The sequence below is a fragment of the Coffea arabica genome, chromosome 3c, assembly GCF_036785885.1.
Source record: "Coffea arabica cultivar ET-39 chromosome 3c, Coffea Arabica ET-39 HiFi, whole genome shotgun sequence".
NCBI classification, from domain to species: domain Eukaryota; kingdom Viridiplantae; phylum Streptophyta; class Magnoliopsida; order Gentianales; family Rubiaceae; genus Coffea; species Coffea arabica.
The window spans coordinates 8,558,093-8,567,487 of record NC_092314.1 but is presented as its reverse complement, the minus strand read 5'-3'; the positions used below and the strand labels follow the sequence as shown (position 1 = coordinate 8,567,487).

The 9,395-nt window shown below is 33.6% G+C and overlaps 1 long non-coding RNA gene across 1 annotated transcript; it reads left to right on the top strand.

The window, feature by feature from the left end:
- Positions 1 to 2,368: 2,368 nt before the first annotated feature.
- On the top strand, positions 2,369 to 4,369 carry LOC113734815 (uncharacterized). Its single transcript, XR_003459401.2, has 2 exons — positions 2,369 to 2,730; positions 4,053 to 4,369. It is a non-coding gene; the product is annotated as an uncharacterized lncRNA (long non-coding RNA).
- The last annotated feature ends 5,026 nt before the right edge of the window (positions 4,370 to 9,395 follow it).

Sequence of the window (9,395 nt, the reverse complement as noted above, 5' to 3'; positions counted from 1 at the left end):
AATTTGGACATAATATCATCACATGTCCCGTTAGTAATTGTATTGTTAATAATCCTTAATTTAGTTATTGATTAAATTGCCGAAATAACAAGAAGTGTTTTTGGATAGGATACTATCTCCTTTTTTTTTAAAAAAAAATTATGATATGATGTATTTGAGATACAAACAAATAGATGATTGAAAATCATGTAACAAAACAAAATTTTGCAAATAAACGACAATCCAAACCATTCTTTCTATCGCATTAATATTTTTCTCCAATTCGTTGTAGTGGAGTTGTTTGACATTTTTCTCTAATTGGTTATACTGGGATTGTTTCTTTTCTACGACTTTGTTTTCTATATATCTCTTGTTCGATTGTAATTAAGAAGAAAGTAATGGTGGCTAAAAAGTTCTTAGGTTTTTGTTGTACCAAAATGAAAATGTGAATTAAGAAAAGATTTTTGAAGTTTTTGTTGATCCAATGTTAATTTTACTAATGGGCATGCTGTAGTCAAGTGACGATATTCCATTCAAATTGCTTGACAATATATCAGTTGTCCTCAATTAGCTAAATTATGAAACTACGAAGGATGAAATGTGTTTGCTTGAAACTTTAAAGATGGAATTAGTCATTATTATAAAATTACAAGAATGAAATATATATTGCATGAAACTTTAGAGACCAAATTGATTAACACCTTAAACATTAGGGATGAAAAGTGCAATTTTCCTTTTGGAATGAATTTTTGAATAATAAAAATTTTTAAACAACGTATTCAATGAATGTATTTTTAAGAAAAAAATGGAGACAAATTAAAGAATGCATCCTATCAATGCAATTTTTGCAAAATGTTGCATTCAGTGAATAATTTTTTTCACTTTTTAGATCATTCTTTTGGAATATCTTAAGAATCACGCTCTTTAGAAATTTACTCATGCGGACACCACGCCATATTATAAAAAAAATGAAAGGACGGGAAGCGTAAACCCACCTTCATATTATAAAAAAAAAAAAATCACAATACCATTGCTTGCAAACAAGAGAACCAAGGGTTCTTATCCAACAAGAAGTGTTATGGCAAATAGATTACTCTACCTATCTCATTGAAAGCGTCACATTTTTTATTTTGAAATGTTTTAAAATATTTATCAGTTTATCAAAATCAACGTTATTTATGATTTCTTTTTTCCAATATCATCTACTCTCTATCTATATTTCATTTTAAATTTAAATTTAAAATTTGAATTTTTTGTGCAATTTTACAAAGAAATCTATTAATATTATCATCAAATCACTATTTTTAAAATATTGGAATCCAAAAATGCGGCAAATAATTTGGAATGGGGAGAGTACTAATTGTCTGGCGTTTTCATCCTTCCCTCGACCTAGTTAACAAAAGACTCGACTCTTTTCCCAATTTGATGATTGCCTTTATTTCTGTGCACATGAATCATTGAATTTGTTAAAGATTACTCGTATGATGGGCCACAAGGGCCTTGTGCAATTAGCAATTGTATTTGGATGGTATTTTTTGGGTATATATATAAAAACTTATTTTAACTTACTGTAAAAGTTATAGAAAAATTTTTATGAGTAAATTGAAAAACTCTTTAATTTTTCTTTTTCTTTTTTTTTTTTTTGCTTTTTCATTTCTTCCTCTCTTCTTCTTCCTCCTTATTACTGTCACTACTTCAAACAATTGCTCGCCAACACTTCTACCAGCGCTGCCGTCTCGCCCCCTCTCTCCTTCTCCCCTCCTCTTCTCTCCCTTTATTCTCCTCCTTCCCCCTTCCCCAACCGCTCCCTCCCCCCTCACATGACCTATAGTCACGCGACTAGAAGTCATGCCAAAGGGGGGAAGGGCGCGAGGTGGGGGTGGTAGGGAAAGGAAGAAAAGAGGGGGAGAGGAGAAGGAGGAGGGAGGAAGGAGAAGGGGAAATAAAGAAAAAGCTTGTGTATGTTTTAGATGTTTTTGAGTGTTCATTTTAAAAATTTTGGGATATTTTTTGAAATTTTTGTAGACAAAGTTATTAAAAGAAAACTTATCTACTAAAAACAAGGACTAGAGGCACGCTTGTCAGTGACAATAATTTGGGACGGTGTAAGAATTTTTGAACGGATTATAAATCAAATTAAACAACTTATACATTCTTATAACAGTGGTGCAATATTCTATTATTATTTATATGAATTCCATCCATAATAATTGTTTATCTATTATAAGGATATACAAAATTATTAATTTAAATTACAAGCGGTTCAAAAATCTTTACACTGTTTGGAATTGTTGTCACTGTCCCCCATAGCCCTGCTCCTAAAAGTAGGCCTACCAAATAGACCCAGAACTGCTGACGCTAGTTTACATCCCAGAGTAGACATCAGCATTATCCAATTCGAGCCACTCAATTTAATTCTACATTTCATGTTGTCCACTCGAATAGGATCACATTAGCTCAGCCCATCTGGACCAACACCTGTGTCGGCAATTGCCAATTATTCAATATAATCGCTGAGAAACTCGGTCCCGTCGGTCCGGTCAGAAACGGCTATAAAAGTCTGGTTCGCTGCCTACAATCATCAAGAAACGAATATTAGAATAGAACCAATCTTAAGTTCTCAACCCTCTCTATAACAAACGAACATGGCTAGCAACAACAAGGCTCTGATCACTGCCCTTTTGTTTCTCTTCTTTCTCTCAACTCAACCCATCCTAGTACCTTCATCAGCAAGAAAGATCCTAGAGACGAGTAAGTCCCACTTTTGCAGTTCTAAAATTCCATCTCTCATATTTATAAATTACTGATAAAAATTATCAGAAAAAGAAAAGAGAAGAGAAAAAAGATTACTGGTATATATGTACTCATCATTTAAAAGTCTTAATTGTCTTTGTAATGCCTTTACTGACATAATATTATTCATGTTTACATCTTCCACCTGTGGGGATGGAGTAGGTAAGGCTGTGTGTTCGGTAATGTGCATCTGTTGTCATTTTTACATAATTTGGTGTAGATTTGTATTATTATTTTACTGATTATGTGGGTTTTGTTCGTATATATATATATATATGAGTAAATCTTTCCTACACTGACGGTATATACACTATCATCGTTGGATTCATGACATGTGTACAAAAGTTGAATTTCAATTTTAAATTTTGTATAGTCGTCATTCATCAAACGCTGATAGTGTATACACTATCAGTGTAGGAAAGATTAATCATATATATATATATATATATATATATATATATATATATATATATAATCTTTTAAGGAGTACAACCATGTGTCTGCATACATACCAAGTTTTATAAAAATCACAATAATCGAAGACAATTGGATAAAGTCAAAACAGTACACCAACCGGAGTTTAAACTTGTCCGGTAGCATATCCACATTTCATATGCAGAAACATATATAGTGCATAAGTTGTTAGCATCTGTGGTTTGAGCTATTTAACATGCCTTGAAAGTTGAAAAGCTTTTCTTGCACATTTAATGGATTGGGCAATGGATAAGGTTCGCATGGTTGAAAAATCAGTTTATTAATTAATGGATCAAAGGATAAAGTGTAGCTGACTAGACAAAATAATTCAAAAAGTTCAGCTTACTCATTGAACCGTTTTTTTTTATTTTCTTTTTGACAGCTATCTCAGATTGAAGTGCACCATTTTCCAAAAAAATAAAAAAAAGGAAAAAAGGAAAAGAAAAATAAGAAGAAGAAAGAAGTGTACTACTACCATTAATTTGCTTTGGTTAATCTCTTTTAGTTAGTCAAGGCGAATTAACAGAACGGCTGAAATAGAGCAGTTTTCAAATATATATATATATATATATATATATATATATATGAATTCAATTAATTTTGTTACTATTAATGCATTTTGAAATTAAAAATAATTGTTACTATTAATGCATTTTGAAATTAAAAATAAGCGCACGTTTAGATTCTTTAAATTGATAATGAATTAAAGATAATGTGCCTGTGATCTATAATCTATTTCAGATTCTGTTCTAATGTGACAGAAACTGCGATCATTTATTTTTCATCCTGTACTTTTGAAATTGCAGATGAATACGGGAGTAATGACAAAGTATATGCGGCAAAGAAGGCAGCATCCTATCAACCCAGTCAGCCGACTGAGGGAATCCCAATTGGGTATGGGTTTCCCTGATTGGAGGCCGCGAAACCAATTCGTAGAAGTTGATTGAAATCTCCTTTTAAAGTTGATCGACTATGATACCTAAATAAATTAAATTACTTATGCTACAATTGTAACATAACATTACATATTACGTGGAAAAGACCTTTTGCTCTGTTTACCAGCAAAAGAGAGGTAGGTGCAATGTACTGAATACTTATGAAATAAAATGTATATTTCAAGGTATCACTTCGAAAAGGGCAAAAAACTTAAAATGGCCCTTGAATTATCAAGTTTGTATGCTTTTGGCCCTTCAATTATTAAAGATGCCAAATTACTCACCAAACTTGTAAAATGTGTATATTGTTGGTCCTTCCGTTTATTATTCATGTTAAGACTAACAAAACCAAAGGATATAATGGTCATTACAGTTATAGGATTGAAGATTTCTCAATTACCGTGAGACAAGCTTTAATTTTTCAGTAAAACAAAATCTGAAGTTGTTAAATAGTGGCAATTGTATTTGCAAAAGAAAAGAAAAATCCACCATAAATGAAGTAGACTATGCAGCTAAACATGTGTATGACCATAATCATTGCCCAAGCTGTTAGTGATATCTTTGTCATGTATTTCCAAGTTTCAATATTTATCTCTTTAATTCTCTCCATTGCCTCTTTATGACCAGCTGCATCAAAGCTCTTAACTGCCTGTCAGAAGTAATTACTAAGCAGTAACCCTGGAAAAGACAGTTTAAAGTTGCTCTGAATATGCCAACAGCAATATCAAGCATTAGTGTGTTAGGAAATTGGTTTAATTTCTTTTAGGTAGCATTCTTATTTTGTGTGGAAGTAACTAGTTTTCTAATTGGATTTAGTTACTTGAAGTAGTAGTCAAGTAAAACCCTATTTAACTAGATACTATTTTCTACTCTATATGAGTTTAGGAAATAGTATTGGTTTCCAATTGTTATTTGATTTTTTGGCAGTAATATTCTCTATAAATAGGTAGATTGGCATACTACAAAGACACACAAGGAGATACAAGGGGCATCATGTAGCCTTATACATGGGGTGTGAGAGAGGGTTCTTGGGAGATGAGAGATGGTATACAAGGGTTGGGTTTGGGTTCAAGTTGTATTCTTGTATAGGATTTTCCTCTCATAATAAAGAATAGGTTTCTCTCCGTGGACGTAGGCTCAATGGTGGAGCCGGAACATGTTAAATATTGTGTGTGTCTATCTTTCATGCTTGTGGCTTGTTGCTCATTAAATTGTTATGCACTTGATATCTCAATAGTTGTTTATTTCTCGTTTGGATCCTAACAAGTGGTACCAGAGCCTAGTTGCGAGACTGGGCTGCTCAAGGTTCATAGTTGGATCCTAGTTAACTATTGAGATCAAGTGGATTGGTAGTTGTTACTAATTGAACAATTTAATGAGTGGTATCCTTGTTTCAATGGCTTGGCAAAAAGCATTGATGGTGAAGGATGAAAAGTCGAAAAGTATGGAGATGCTTGACGGTGAATCTAGACAGGTGATTCAAGGGTCAAGGAAAAGGTGGAGTCCAATATTAATTTTGAACGTGAATCGGTGGAGACTTTCTCATACCTCCAACGGTTGATACTTCATCCCGGTAGATTTTAGATTTTGGTTATGTTTTTTGGGTGATGTGGCACGTGTCCCAAAGAATTAAAGAGATCTAATTTCTATGCGCCAGAAGACTCTGACAGTTATGAGTTTTTCGTTTTAAGTGGAGTCTTGAAAATCACACATGGCGAGATAGTTCCGAGGATGGGAAGAAGTATGGTGATTTTACCACTTGATTGCCTCAATGGTTAGGGTTAGAGCTCACAGAAGGAGATCCCAAATTACAAGTGGTGGTGAGAAGAAATTCTGCAAAGAGAGATGGTGAATTGAAACACCTTCTCACGAGTCAACTGGAGGTTGGACTCGCAGTAACTACACGTGTTCATTTGCCGATTGAATCAATTTGGTGTCAGGACTGTATTGATTCAGGTGTGTAGTTTTGTACTATATTATTTGGTAGTTGAAGGCAAATGATTGCTAAAAGAAATTTTCGCCAAGATGGAGATTTATTAGGAAATTGGCTTAATTTCTTTTGAGTAGAATTCTTATTTTGTGTGGAAGTAACTAATTTCCTAATTAGATTTAGTTACTTGAAATAGTAGTCAAGTAAAAAACCCTATTTAATTAGATACTATTTTCTACTTTATATGAGTTTAGGAAATAGTATTGGTTTCCAATTGTTATTTGATTTTTTGACAGTAATATTCTCTATAAATAGGTAGATTGGCATACTACAAAGACACACAAGGAGACACAAGGGGCATCATGTAGCCTTATACATGGGGTGTGAGAGAGGGTTCTTGGGAGATGAGAGATGGTATACAAGGGTTGGGTTTGGATTCAAATTGTATTCTTGTATAGGGTTTTCCTCTCATAATAAAGAACAGGTTTCTCTCCGTGGACGTAGGCTCAATGGTGGAGCCGAACCACGTTAAATATTGTGTGTATCTATCTTTCATACTTGTGGCTTGTTCCTCATTAAATTGTTAGCGTATGGTATCAGTTCATCATATGCTAAGTTCAGACCTTACATTTAACATAATTTAATTAGCACAAACAGAAGATTGGCAGTTAAGTCATATGATAGTAGAAATGGGACATTTGTAAGTAGAACAAAAAGTACCATTTTTCTATCACTCATAAATGTTAGAGGCAATTGGCTATCAAATGGACCAGAGTATTCTTCAGAGAAATGAAAGAACCATGACCGAGTCTCTTTGTTTTCACATTCAGCCATAGCAATCGCAAGAGGGCGTATGCTGTTATTCCTATCCAAAGCCACAACAGTAAGCAACATTCCTCCATATGGTCCTTTGAGGTGGCAACCATCAAAACCAACAAATGGCTTGGAATATCTAAGATATCCATCCTTTTGTGCTTTGAAACTAATAAAAATTCTCAGAAATCTTGATTCCGCCAAGAGATTTGGCCTGTCAAAATGAATCTTGCAGATGCATTCTCAATATACTAGGGCAAGCTTGCATATGGCTCATAGTGTGTATCCTGTATCTCTTCCAGTACCCTTGTCTTTGCTTTCCAAATCTGCATCTTGCTCGGATGCATACCATATTTGATACAATCTTAGCATAGACACTTTCTGTATTCATTTGAGGATGGATCCAAAGAAGTGGAACTAGTTTCTTAGCAATCCAATCAGATGTAGCCTCCGCATTCCTATTGTTCATAACACAAGTGTGTTGAGATGTGTAAGACTTAATTTGAAAAGTAGTTGTTTCACCAATAGGAGAAGCATGGATTCTCCATGGACAGCTTTCAACAGCACACTTAGCAGTACACCTTTTCTTTTCATTTTTCAGTCTTACTATGGGAAAACCTTTCTGGATTGCATAATCCTTCAAAGCAGGCCTAAAAGCATCAACATTGGTGAATAACATATTCTTCTCAAATTCAATATCCTCTCTCGGATTATAGGTGAATATTGTTGCTCTTAAAGCTGCCCTATTTGGATCAATTTCTTCCTCAGATTCAGAATTCAGAATTATATCACCTTCATCATTCACCTCATAATCTGAGAAGGCAATATCACTCCTATCAAATGATTCATGTACCTCACTGCAATTGCTTAAGCTATCCTCTTTGTCATTGTTTGCTTCATACAACCAAGAATCATCATCACTTGAAATGAACACTTCATCATCCCTTTCAATATTTTGCAAATTAGGTTCAACATTTCCAGTAGTCTCCTCAATTCCTAGATTTTCTTGGCCACCACCAAAGTTGTTATTGTTGTTCACCTCAGGCATATTAAATAGAATTACATCCATATGATCCACAAACAAATTGATCACCAGCTCATTATCATGCACCTTAAACATTTCCATGACCGCCTTATCAGTATTGACATCCATTGTTGTAGCACTTCTTGAAATCCCACATCTCATATGGAGCAAATAATTAAGATTTCCAGGTAATTTATGAAGTGCTTTCTCACAAACATCATTCAACAGTTCTATATAAGAATACTTACCAAGATCCACATTGGGAATCCTGGTTCCTCTTCCATTGTAGCGAACTACAATGTCATGTGCAACCACAAGTGACATCTCGTTTTATCCAAATTAATTATTAGTATCATAATTGTTACTTACTAACATCAAAATCTAAATAATGAAGTAAAATATTCTTTGTCATATAAGAACGCCTCAGAGCAGCTTTCAAAATACAAAAAAAAAACTCCATAATCCATCATAAATTTTTTCTTTTCATTTACCCACATCAGATAGCTTTATTATTCTAGAACAACCTCAACTTATCTTTCATTCTTCCATTACCATCCTTCATTACTCAACAAGCTCTACATAACTAGTGCAAGCCATTTATCTACTAAATGAGATGAACAAATACTTTTAACTAAAATTCTATTGAGTCACCAAACATCTATATTTTAGACAAAAAGCAAGTAACGCCATATTGATCATCAAGTAAAACTCATTACAACACAACTCTCCCTCTATAAATCATTAAGCTCTATGAACATTAGTTGCACAAATATCCATCAAATACACCACATGCATGCCTTATTAGTCATAGATTTGGCATCAAAAACATCAACATAGACGTGATCTAACCTTAAATCCACTATCCCTTTTTGCTGCCTAACTTTTGAAGCAATCTCACAGCCATATCTTCATCTTATAATAGTAATAACAGATTATATGCGACAATAACAAGGATACAAATCATTCACATCCGCTATTAGTGTCTATTACTTGTAAATAGGTATAACAAATCTAACAAAATTGTGATCTTTTACCTCAATAGCTTTTGATCAAGCTCATATGTTGCATATATACTACTATTCTGACTTATCCTTCGTGAGATGAAGGATTTTTATCAGTTTCGCTACTAGATCCTTTCCTTTCTCTATAGCTATTTCTTCTGCACTTTAGAAGTAGTATGACTGTTAGGAAGGCGCCAAAAGCAATATATATCCCAAGTTTAATGGCGTCAAATTACATGTAAAAAATATTATACTTGGAAGATTTATATTTTTCCAACATTTCTAATATTTTAGAGACTGATATTGTGAGGATATTTTTGTCACTTTATTGCTGCTAAAGTTGACATCTGGTCACATCAAAATGAAAAGGGAGGGCAGTGTAATTTTTGATATTAGAGAGTATTTATGTGTAATTATCAGAAATCTCAGGTTTCTAAAATTATCCC